This window comes from Chelon labrosus, assembly GCF_963514085.1.
Source record: "Chelon labrosus genome assembly, chromosome: 9".
Classification (NCBI taxonomy): Eukaryota; Metazoa; Chordata; class Actinopteri; order Mugiliformes; family Mugilidae; genus Chelon; species Chelon labrosus.
In genome coordinates, this window is record NC_140359.1 from 12525994 (window position 1) to 12538198 (window position 12205).

A 12205-nucleotide genomic window follows, 5' to 3' on the forward strand; every position below is an offset into this window, starting at 1 on the left:
TTCTGGTAGTGTCTTGATGGCAGTTTGAATTAGGATTCATTCTGGCCCTGGGGAAACATCGCTTGTAACAGACGGTGACGGACACTTGATTGATGCTGACCTTAAAGATGTTTTGACAAGGAGGACTAAGAAAAAAACTAACATTTTCTCATTGACAAAAGTATGACTGACATGATTTGGATGTTGATGGGTTTTAGCTCTCCACTTTGTGATTAAGTGCCTTGTAGTGCCTGGAGTGTGTCGGTTTCTCTACCATGGAAATCTGTGAATAACCTGTGGCGGAGGATTTGAGTGGTTTTACCGGTAGACAAGTGCAATTGCAGGCAGCAAATTAACATTTAATTGTAGTTTAAGACTGGGAAGTGTTGGCTGAGATATTTGCAGTGTGCCCCCCCCGCACATACACACACATATACACTATATTACCAAAAGTATTCGCTCACCTGCCTTTACTCATTCTATGAACTGAAGTGCCATCCCATTCCTAACTCATAGAATTCAATATGATGTCGGTCCACCTTTTGCAGCTATTACAGCTTCAACTCTTCTGGGAAGACTGTCCACAAGGTTGAGGAGAGTGTTTATAGGAATTTTTGACCATTCTTCCAAAAGCGCATTGGTGAGGTCACACACTGATGTTGGTCGAGAAGGCCTGGCTCTCAGTCTCCGCTCTAATTCATCCCAAAGGTGTTCTATCGGGTTCAGGTCAGGACTCTGTGCAGGCCAGTCAAGTTCATCCACACCAGACTCTGTCATCCACGTCTTTATGGACCTTGCTTTGTGCACTGGTGCACAGTCATGTTGGAAGAGGAAGGGGCCCGCTCCAAACTGTTCCCACAAGGTTGGGAGCATGGAATTGTCCAAAATGTTTTGGTATCCTGAAGCATTCAATGTTCCTTTCACTGGAACTAAGGGGCCAAGCCCAGCTCCTGAAAAACAACCCCATACCATAATTCCTCCTCCACCAAATTTCACAGTTGGCACAATGCAATCTGAAATGTACCGTTCTCCTGGCAACCTCCAAACCCAGACTCGTCCATCAGATTGCCAGATGGAAAAGCGTGATTCATCACTCCAGAGAACGCGTCTCCACTGCTCTAGAGGCCAGTGGCGGCGTGCTTTACACCATTGCATCCGACGCCTTGCATTGCACTTGGTGATGTGTGGCTTGGCTGCAGCTGCTCGGCCATGGAAACCCATTCCATGAAGCTCTCTGCGTACTGTACTTGGGCTAATCTGAAGGTCACATGAAGTTTGTAGCTCTGTAGCAATTGACTGTGCAGAAAGTCGGCGACCTCTTTGCACTATGCGCTTCAGCATCCGCTGACCCCTCTCCGTCACTTTACGTGGCCTACCACTTCGTGGCTGAGTTGCTGTTTTTCCCAAACGCTTCCATTTTGTTATAATAGCGCTGACAGTTGACTGTGGAATATTTAGGAGCGAGGAAATTTCACGACTGGATTTGTTGCACAAGTGGCATCCTATGACAGTTCCACGCTGGAATTCACTGAGCTCCTGAGAGCGGCCCATTCTTTCACAAATGTCTTGTTTCACAGTCTGCATGCCTGAGTGCTTGAATTTATACACCTGGGGCCAGGCCAAGTGATTAGAACACCTGATTCTGATCATTTGAATGGGTGAGCGAATACTTTTGGTAATATAGTGTATATATGAGTATTCGTTGTGTTATGAACTAGTGAACTGACAGCTCTTGCTTTCTGGTTTTATATATATGTTCTCATATATATATATATATATATATATATATATATGGGAACATTTCAGTTAATTTGTTGCTCAGCTTATTTGAAAGTTCAACTTGCATGAATTCAGCTATTCAGTACACCCTGTCTGAGCGGTCCTGCAGAAGTATGACAAGGTGTTTTTGTCACTTCTTGCCCTCAGTGATCCAAAAAGAGGAGTTCTCCTCTTCCTTACTTCTATCCCTCCATGGCATGTCCTTGTGGCATAACCTCACTCTGATCCCCGAGTTACCCTCTCTGATAACGTCTCTTCCCTTACAAGAGTTTTCGGAGGACAAATCCAAAATATATCTCTTGTCTGTCGGAAGAACTGTCTCTGTGCTGCAAGATGAGAGACATCTGCACTGTGACATTGTGTTGCCCTCCAGCGTTGTTCCTCTGCAGTCCCAGTCACTTCCATCAGTCTCGTACACGCGCTCTCGGGCACACACGCCTACAACTGAGGTGTATACACCTATTGAAGTCTGAGCATTGTTGTAAGCAAGGTTAGACATAATAGTGTAGGCTGCTGAATGAATCAGGAACGCTGATGTGCCTCCCTGAATGGCTGCACAATGCTATATAAAGAAAAAGTGATGCATGTGGTATTGCTCTCAAAATAAACTCTCACTAGAATAAAATAATAACACAGTGATCAAGCATGCACACCGTACATCAACAAAGGCCACAATCACAGATGTGATTTGCAGACTAATGAGAGAGCAGGTAGAGATGGGTCAGCATTTAAATCAATACGTGGAGCCAGGGACTTGCTGTCTTACTCTTAACGCGGCCCTCCCACATAGATTAATCACAGCCGAGCCGAGTCAGACCAAAACAGTGGCTCAGCGTAGGAAGGGGACATGTAGGGAGGGCGGTCAAATTACATGACATGTCACAATAGCCTGCTATCTGATATTCGTTGATTCTTGAGAGAGATTTTGATGTTAATTGACCGGGATAAAAAGTTAAGCTACAATATAATTTTCTTGTTTAACAGCCCTAATGACACATCTGTTTCTTTAACAGCCTGGCAACTGATCTATGTCAGCTTTTTATAAGTAGGTTGAATGCAAAAGATGAAAGCAAGGACACACTCAGGCAAGAAGAGACAGACAGACAACAATAACATGGCACAGGTGGGCTGTGGTCGTTCTTTCCGGACAAAACAACACATAGTGACCAAAGGCTGTGGGATGATTTCCCTACTCCTCATGCTAATCAAGCATAGGTCATTTGCAACTCAATGTAAGCCCCATGTCCTCGGTGTGGAGCGGATATTGAGCATTTGCAAATGAGTTTCCCTGTAGCATAGATGAAGCTGTCCCGATAGTCACTGAATCATATGTATTCCTGCAGCCCATCAAGATCAACATGGTGTCTTGGCTAGGAGCTGGATTTACTGCATGTTAAGAGGACATGTGGGGTGTGTGTCCAGATGCCTGAATATATGTTTAGATGTTGTTCCCAAAGCCACTTAATTTGAAATGATAATGTTGTTTCGGTAAATGATCTATTAATTTTTTCGTGTCCCCTAGAGCTGAGACTCTGGCTGATAAATAGCATCACGCGAAAGTTAAAAATAGTATAATATATGGCCTGCTTTCACCATTTCTCATGTTAATGTTGCCTTTAACGAGGCCTTAAAAACAGCTAATAGGGCCAAGGCAGTGTGTTGGCCGATCTGAATCTTCCATTTGAACCAGAATTGAGTGGATCTGCAGCTTTTGAAAGTCTTTATGTGTCTCTTGGGTTTTCTTGGTAGTCGTTGTAATCATCTGAAAAGCCACTGTATTGATCCAGAGAGGGGAAAGAAAGAGCGCAGCAGAGACTGGAAGAGAGCTGTTGATACTGGGGTAGGAAATACTTCCAAGGATGGGTCATTCATTTCAGCATCCCCCACACTTTCCATTAGACCCTTTTAGGACCAGACAGTATTTGGTGAATCTGGCAGTAATAGTACAAGCTGAGCTGTTTTAGGACTGATGCAGAGATTAAATAGTCTGTCGGATTTTTAAAAACTAATGGCCACTATAGTGCACAACACTGAGTTAGCTGTAACAGTTTCTGTTTTTACTGGAGCTTTAACATAAAACAAAATGTATTTATGTAAGATGTCTGGTACCAAACTCAAGACTATTACCATCTTTATATGTGTTTTAAATGTTCAGATTACAATTTCTCTGAATATGCATGGTGGCAGGCTGTGAGTCAGAGGTTACATGAGGGACCCAAGTGATGAAGGTCAAGTTTGTGTGAGCTGTGCATGTGCAAGTGTGTCTGTATTTAGTTTAGTTTTGAATATCCATGATTAGTGTGCACCACCGGATTGATGAAGCATGTCTGAATCCACAGTGGGATTGGTTTTGCCACAGGCAAATGTGAAAGCCTTTCTAATGCTGCTTTCAATTGGAACTCGTGAGTGCAAGGTGGCAACATCAGCCAAAAGTCGTGAGAACATCACTGCTAAGCAACTATCAGCACCTCGAAGCCACTGAGGGTAAAGCGTGAACAATGGAGTAATTTAATGAGTAAAATGCAAAGGCATAATGACAGGATGAAGCCGTTGGGAATATCACCATTTTCCTCAGACAAATTATAAAGTTATGTAGAAAATGCTATGCCTATGTTCCAATATATTACCTTATCATCCACTAGCTGATCCCTGTTATGATAAACAGTGAACTCAGGGGAGCTAGTTGAGCAGGTAATAGTATGGAGGTCAAAGATTTGAATAAAAATATTCCAGCGCTACCAGAATAAATATGAGGTAGAATATATTTACGTTTTAGTCTTTATCTCAGGAAAAGTACCAGAACATAAAGTAAACCAGGAGAGCACAATGTCTGTGTCATGATGTGATTATCTGTGAGGGTTGGCAGACCTCTAACCCATCTCGTTTGTTCTGTTATCACCAGTGTGACACATACAGTACAGGTCAATGCAGATAAGACAATGTGACAAATTCGGTGTCCTCACAGAGGTGAGGAAAGCGATTCAGGTTAACTTAGCTCGAGCCTGTTGACATACCAACGTGGAGCAGACCGTCAGCCTGCAGAATGAGAGCTGCTGTCCTGGAACATTGGTGTGGAAGGATGCACCTCGTCGTGGCTCAGCAGAGCGACATGTATTTTTCACATGAAGCACAGTTTTGTTTATTTAAAGCATCCCACAGGTCAGATGTTTATGGTGATGTGCCACAGCATGATATAATATGAGAGAGAGAGAGAGCACCTTTGTACAGACAGGGTCACATCATTTGTTGCTTTTCTGCTGCTGAAAATAACTACGGCAAATATTTTTAGGATTTCTATAATTAATCCTTGATTAATAAAGCCTAGAATATGTTTAGTTCCTAAATGTAAACTTGTATTCTGATGGCACAGCTGTTTTTTTTTTTTTTTGCCAAGTGACAATATCATAAAGTTTTAAAGCCATACTCCACCAAGTTTCTGTCTTGCAATCATCTCTTCCCACCATAAATGGAACACCTCTACATCATTTGTACACACTGAAGACAATGTTGCTTAATTGACTGCGTTAAATGAATTGAAACCTGAAAGCTCACATTAATGCTTCAGTAGTGAGTGTCTCTGTGAAGCTGACATCATTCTGGAGATAGGCTTTTATTCTGGGCTCTGACTGAAAAAATTTGGCTCACGATCGTCATTTTAGGAAAGTGTTATTCACAGCAGGGAACACAACTGACAGCAACGTCACTCCAGTATTTCTGTGCCTGCTGCATCTGCCCGCAGACTGTGCATCTGCCGATGGTCAGATCGGCCTGTCAGTGTCTGTCATACTTCAGAGGAGGAAATTATGGCTTGCATGATTGTGGAACAGCTGATCATGCTCCTGAATCTTGCTGTAGCTTGGAAGGGACTTAGTGCCACCTACTGGTACAAAGCTGATGTTTCCGTCTCTGGATAGAAGAGAGGAAGCTGGCAGCATTTGATTGGCAAAGCTTTTGGCTTACTGGATGCATTTGTGTCCATTGCTTATGGTTGTTCTTAACAAACTGTCACACATCATTTATCAATTTGCTTATGATACTTCTAATATTCACACATTATGCCGGCCTACTCATAATATAAACTGTTATCATTGATAGTATTCTGGTTCTGTGCTCCTGTTTATTCTTATAACACTAACTCTATGAGCTGACTGTGTACCTACTAGGCTGTTCCATAATTAATACTTTCATTGCAGGCTGCATCTATTCTTTGACTCCACTATCAATTCTGCATGTATCATGTGTCGCCCATGAGTATCATGTAATCTTATACACTCATCAGGCATAACATTATGCACCTTCCTAATATTGTGTAGGTCTCCCTTGTGCCTCCAAAACAGTTGTGACTCATCAGAGAATGGACATGGGCCTTCTGAGGGTGTCCTGTGGTGTCCGGGAACAGGATGTTGTTAGTGGGGGCCTTTGGGTCCTATGGGTTGAGGGGAGTGGTCTTTGTGGATCAGGCTTGTTCCAGTGCATCCCACAGATACTTGATCAGTTTGGGATCTAGTGAATTTGGAGGCCAGGTTATCACCTTGTGCTGTGTGTGCCCATGTCAGGCTGCATCCTGCTGGGTGGGGATGGCTGTTGCCATCAAGGAGTGTCATTGCTAAAGGGTGGGGGTGCCTGGTCTGGTCTAGGTGGGTGCTACATGTCTAAGTAACATCCACACAAATGCCAGGTCCAAAACTTTCCCAGCAGAACATTGAACTGACAAAAGATGGTCAGTGTTATTTACTTCACCTGTCAGTGGTCATAATGTTATGCCTGATCGGTGTGTATTCTATATATATATAATTCATGCTTCATTCAGATGCATGTATGAGTTTGCTTGGTTCTGACTTTCTCTTCCTCTCCTCTCCTCCCTCCTCTTCTGTTCCATCTCCAGTTTTCTTTCTCTCGACCATTGGGCCTCAAACAGATGGTTGCCCCTAAATGAGCTGGGTTCTTTCTTTTAAAACGTTTCCCTTGTTATCATCACCTTGTTGTTTGCTCCGGGGCTTCAGGCTCTGGGAGCTGTGAACATTTGAGAGCTTTCTTTTGGTGTTATATAAAAAAGACGATATTGAATTTGACTCTTAATTATCCATTAATATAAAAACAAAGCCGTGTTCTATACTCGGCATTAGTTTCTTCACATTCTTCGCTCTCTTTTTGAGATTAAAAGATGATAAAAGCAATAGCCTTTAAAAGAGTTACAGCATGTCCTCTTTTAAATATTCCCATGTGGTTTGAGTGTGTCATGCCTTCACTGTCCTTGACTCATGCAAGACTGCAAATCTCACTCTCCTGTTGCTATTGTTTCCTCCTCATTCACTTAAATGGTCAAAATAATGGTCATAGTATTGCCTGTAATCACATCTGCAACAACTTTTCCACTCACTCCTTGCATAAAAACTTCAGATTGGCAATGACCAGTTGTGGTAATTAAGTTTAAGGTTTATTCTTAGCTTACGGTATGTCTAACATGGGCTTCTATTGTAATATGGTTCACACTGTACAATGCTTCTTGGTTGTGATTCACTGCACATGAGTTTATCACTAAATATTACTGAATCAATAGTTTCTGGTTAAAGGAATCTGAAATACACATATTTTAGATTAATTAAACCAAAAGTCTGAAATGTATGGCGGGACTCTTTGCGTGCTTCAAGACTAATATTATAATAATAACTCTAGTAGAGAGCTCGGTGATTGACATCCTCTAAAGTTTTAAAGAACCTGGAATGCTTTCAGATGGATGCATTAAGATGTTTTTCCCTGATAGATAAAAGTCGGCGTAGGCGTCTGGAAACATTTAATCTGCTTATTTTTTGGCGGCAGAGCCGTTCTTCTTTGTGAACTATTATCTCACAACTTAAGATGCGTTTTTGAAGAACATAAAAAACTTCATGTACCAAACGAGGAGGCAGTAGGATGTGAATAGGAGGTAATTCGGGGAAAACTACATTTCTGTGGTGCCTGGAAGGTTACCACATCTCTCTCTCTCTCTCTCTTCTCTTTTTTTAACCTCTTACCCAAACCATGAGTAACAACAGATGTGCACTGCAGTACTGACAACTTGCAGGTATGCAGCTAAATCAATTAAAGCTGGAGATTGTACTTATGTTCAATGTTTTTTATTGAAAACGTACATTCTGTGTCTTATTAAACATGCCAAAAATAACAAATGACAAAATGTCAGTCTTCATCTTCAAATCTCTCCCACCTATGAGACGGATAAGGATTAAAAAAGTGACAGAGACGAGTCTTCACTTTATTTATGGTGTCCACTGCTTTCAAAGGTTTCCTTATTTGTGTCTCTGTTACTTGAGGTGCTGCCTCTCCCTGTTGTTCAGATGGCTTCGCTTTATGATTTCTTCTCATTTCCTGCCTGTCCATCCATTCCTTCCACTGACTCTCCATCAGAAAAGCATCTTCCTCGTTGATTTTATCCGCCTGGACCCTTTCCTCCTCATGTCTTATATTACTGGCCCTGAAGCTGGGGTTTGAATGAAAGAGATTGCTTGATATTTCCTCCTCCAGTTCCTTTATCACTTGGCTGGTGTCGGTGGTGACAGCTGATGAAAACCTGTGGTTTGATTGTGAGCTGGTGGGAGCATCATTGCAGACATCCCTGGTTTCACCATCATTGATGCAATCGTCACTGGAGTCACTGGAGTCACTGTAGAGTAGGACTATGCCAATACTATCAGGGTCAGAGAGCGCGATAGAAATGCCTAATTTCTTGGGCCTCTTTGGCCTCACTGATTTCTCTTCATCTTCTTCATCCTCATCAGTGTCCTCTGCATATTCTTCCTCAGTTGATTTTGACCGTGTATCCGAATCATTGTCCAACTGGGTGTAATTTGGGGTCCTCTGAATTGTATCATCTATCACAAGTTCTCTCAGCTGCTCCTGAAACTTATCTATGATCTCGTTTCTGTGGTAGAGCTGCATAAGAACTACTGAACGTAGCTCTGCAATTTGCTTCTCTACCTCTTTATTAACCATCTTTTTCATCCACATGATGGGGAACCTCCTGTCATTTGTCATGCAAAAAAGGAACATGAAAGTCACTCAATATAAAAACACTGAAGGTTTAAATTTAGCAGAAATATCATGTTACATTTTTGAATTATTTATGAATACATATGAGTTGCAGTGGCTCATATTACGTGCATGATTTGTATTAAAGTTAAATGAATTGTGAAGTAAGCAGTAAAACGTCACAACATGACAGCATGCCCCGACAAAAATATATGTGTAACACTACCTGACAGGACAGAATCTGAAACGTGACGTTGTTATGGATTTTGCCATCAGGATGTCTTTGATGTGTCAAGCTCTGCATAGAAAACAAAGACTATTAGGTCCTCTTTTTGCTTTATACCAAGATTACCCACCTGTGCCACAAAACAGTATTTTTTATTTTTTTGCCACTCTAAATTAATACACCAAACTCTTGCCAAAGTTTCAGAAATTCATTTCTGTTGAATTTGAATGGTTTTAAATGTTTATTTTCAGAGGTGGGAAGTAACGAAGAACAAATACTTAGTTACTGTACTTAAGTAGATTTTTCAGGTATCTGTACTTTACTTGAGTATTTATTTTTCTGGCAACTTTTTACTTTTACTCCCAACATTTGTACACAAATATCTGTACTTCCTACTCCTTACATTGGAAAAACAGGCTTGTTACTTTTTTAACCTCCACGGATGACATGATGTAAAAGACGTGACATGATTGGACATGACTAGAGCATCGGACTAGAGAGGGAAAGTCGATGATGCGCTCACAAAATGACCGGCCTGTTGGTGATACCTGTTGATCTGATGCTGATGCTGACGGGGCCTGTTATCAATCGATGGAAATTCACAGGGGACTGACAAACTGAGCCTAGAATTAGACCAGTCGCGTCATATTTATTAAAAACGCGCAAAAACGCGATCTATGCACATGCCGCTGCCACTCACGCCCCCCAGACCTCACTATTTGAGAAGTACTGGTCTAATCTGAAAAAAACAAAACAGATTCAGGTATGGCGTGGTTTCTGTTGCTATCATTACCTTTTTGAAAAAAAAAAACAAACAAATTCAGGTATGCCGTGGTTTCTGTTGCTATCGGTAACTTTTTGAAAAAAAACAAATTCAGGTATGGCGTGGTTTCTGTTGCTATCATTAGCTTCATGAGCATTTTTTTGGAAGCCAGTTTATAACGTTAGCAATGCTACAGGAACACATCATTTATAACTAATGCTAGCTAGCGCTAACAACAATCCAATAACCCTTAATTTATTATTAAAAATTATCCAGATGCTCATTCAGGACATCTGGTCACTTCAGTCTAGATTATTCTGCTAGAACCTTTTTCATTTTGCAAAATTATCAACGGATGAATTGTTTCAATAATGGCAAAATCGTTTTTACTTTTACTTAAGTACATTTCAGAGCCTGTACTTTCTTACTTTTACTTGAGTAAAGGAGTTGAATCAGTACTTTTACTTTTACCATAGTATTATTTTACACAAGTATCCGTACCTTTACTTAAGTACAGAAAGTGAATACTTTTGCTACCTCTGTTGATTTTAATGAGAGAGTAGGGTGAGATTCAAATATTATGTCAGAAAGTGCCCTTATAGGATGTAACTTAACTTTGTCTAATATTATCATTCAACAATTCGGTGAAGGAAAACGATAAAGACTTACCTCAGTCAAGAAGCAACCGGTATATCTTCTGTCTTGTAGCTGCACAAACTAGATTCTTTTTCTTCAGCTAACATTTGAAATGTAGTGGTTTGTTGCCGTGCAACATCGCAGTGTTGTGTTTTGAATTTTAAATCGTCACTCTTTTGATGTGGGAGCAAATTTCTTAAGTCTGGTCTACAATCTAATTAACAAAGAATTAAAAAAAAAATCTAAATTTAAGTTTACAGGTATCATTTTAGTTTAGTTGCGCCCACTTGCTCCTAGTTTTGTATTGAAAGATGCATTTTCTGCCCCATGACTAACAATATGCAACTCTGTTACTAGAGATATCTTTAATTGTTGGCCTTGTTTTTCTATGTGACACATAGTTGAAGCACAGTACAACACAGCCATTCTGTGCTGTGCTGGAATCTCCAGCCTCAACAGGTGGCAACTATTTCTAAGTTGTGATTATGACCAATGGTCACAAGTCTCTATAAAAAGACTTGCCACGCTACAGTCTTACTTTTCTTTTCAATTCCTTTTTTTCTTTGCTGCCCGTCACTTTCTTTCAGTTGTATTTGCTTGGCTCATTTGTCAGTCAGCTTTATCTTCAAATCTTTGTATGTATTTTTCACTCTGCAGGGACATGTTATCGGTCTCACATTAGTGGCTGCACTCTCTCTGGTGACCTCTGAAGCTGTGATCTTAGACGAGGATTTTCCCATCGGTGTGCGCATCTGCTGTTGACACACTGGCTGAGATACTAGACGCTGTGGGACAAGCGTAGACTCTTGAATTGATTTTAGTGCACACACATGCAGTTTTCTTATTGACGGCAGACTTTTTCATCCATGAGTTCCACAGAATCAGGGGTAAGTCTCATATCACAGTGTTGTAACAAATTTATAATCATTGTTTACGCAATACTAGCATTTATCTTTTTCCAGTGCGTCATTTGACTGGTATTTTATATTACGTTTCCAGTATATTCCACTGAAATCTGTTTGACTACAACAGGTACTATATCATTATTCTGCTAATAATTAGGATAATATACCACTCAGCACAAAAATGCCTCATGTAACCTTCTCAATCCAAACAGGATAAAAGGATTTTTCTATTGGATGCAGAGTGGTGGTGTAACCCATTGATAATTTGTTGAATAGGAAAATATTTTGGCACCTACTAACTGTGTAAACGCTTGAACCAATTGTTTCTCTGTGGGAGGAATGAATACATCCAGATGCTTTCTCCACGTGGGGTTAACATTTTGTGGCATGATGAGTTTCCAGGATGGACAGAAACAAGGCGATGGCAAAGCAAATTTTTCAGATGAGTGTTTGCAAAGACAGACGAACACATATCTTATTGGATCTTTTCATTTAGTGTCCATGTAAACAGCTGGGATTTCTGATCCCAGTGATTTTAATTGGGTTGAAGAAGTATTGCCCGTCTAAACATAGCCAATGGTTTCAAATGACACACTTGAGAATTTTCCCGTGATGCTTATTTTTAATTGGCTTTACTTTATTTGTACTCACCACGAAAGAATCGGACCCCTTCTCAGCTCAGTGGTCTTTTATTTCCTGTTGTGAAAGGCAGCTTTTACATGGAGTGTTAAAATAACGTATTTTCACCTTCTAATCGATTTCCCTCCATGCTGGGCTGTTAGTTAGTTAAGTCCTTCTTTGAATGTTTCCTCCCATTCTCCCGCTGAGTATTGATCTGTTTCATCAAAGTAATGTCTGTTTACAGCTGCATATATCAGAAATACACACATG

At 40.7% G+C, this 12205-nt stretch overlaps 1 protein-coding gene across 1 annotated transcript in view; it reads left to right on the forward strand.

Annotated features, from left to right (window-relative positions):
• Positions 1-12205, forward strand: part of mctp1a (multiple C2 domains, transmembrane 1a) — a 134469-nt gene that overhangs the window by 8675 nt on the left and 113589 nt on the right. The window lies entirely within an intron of this gene.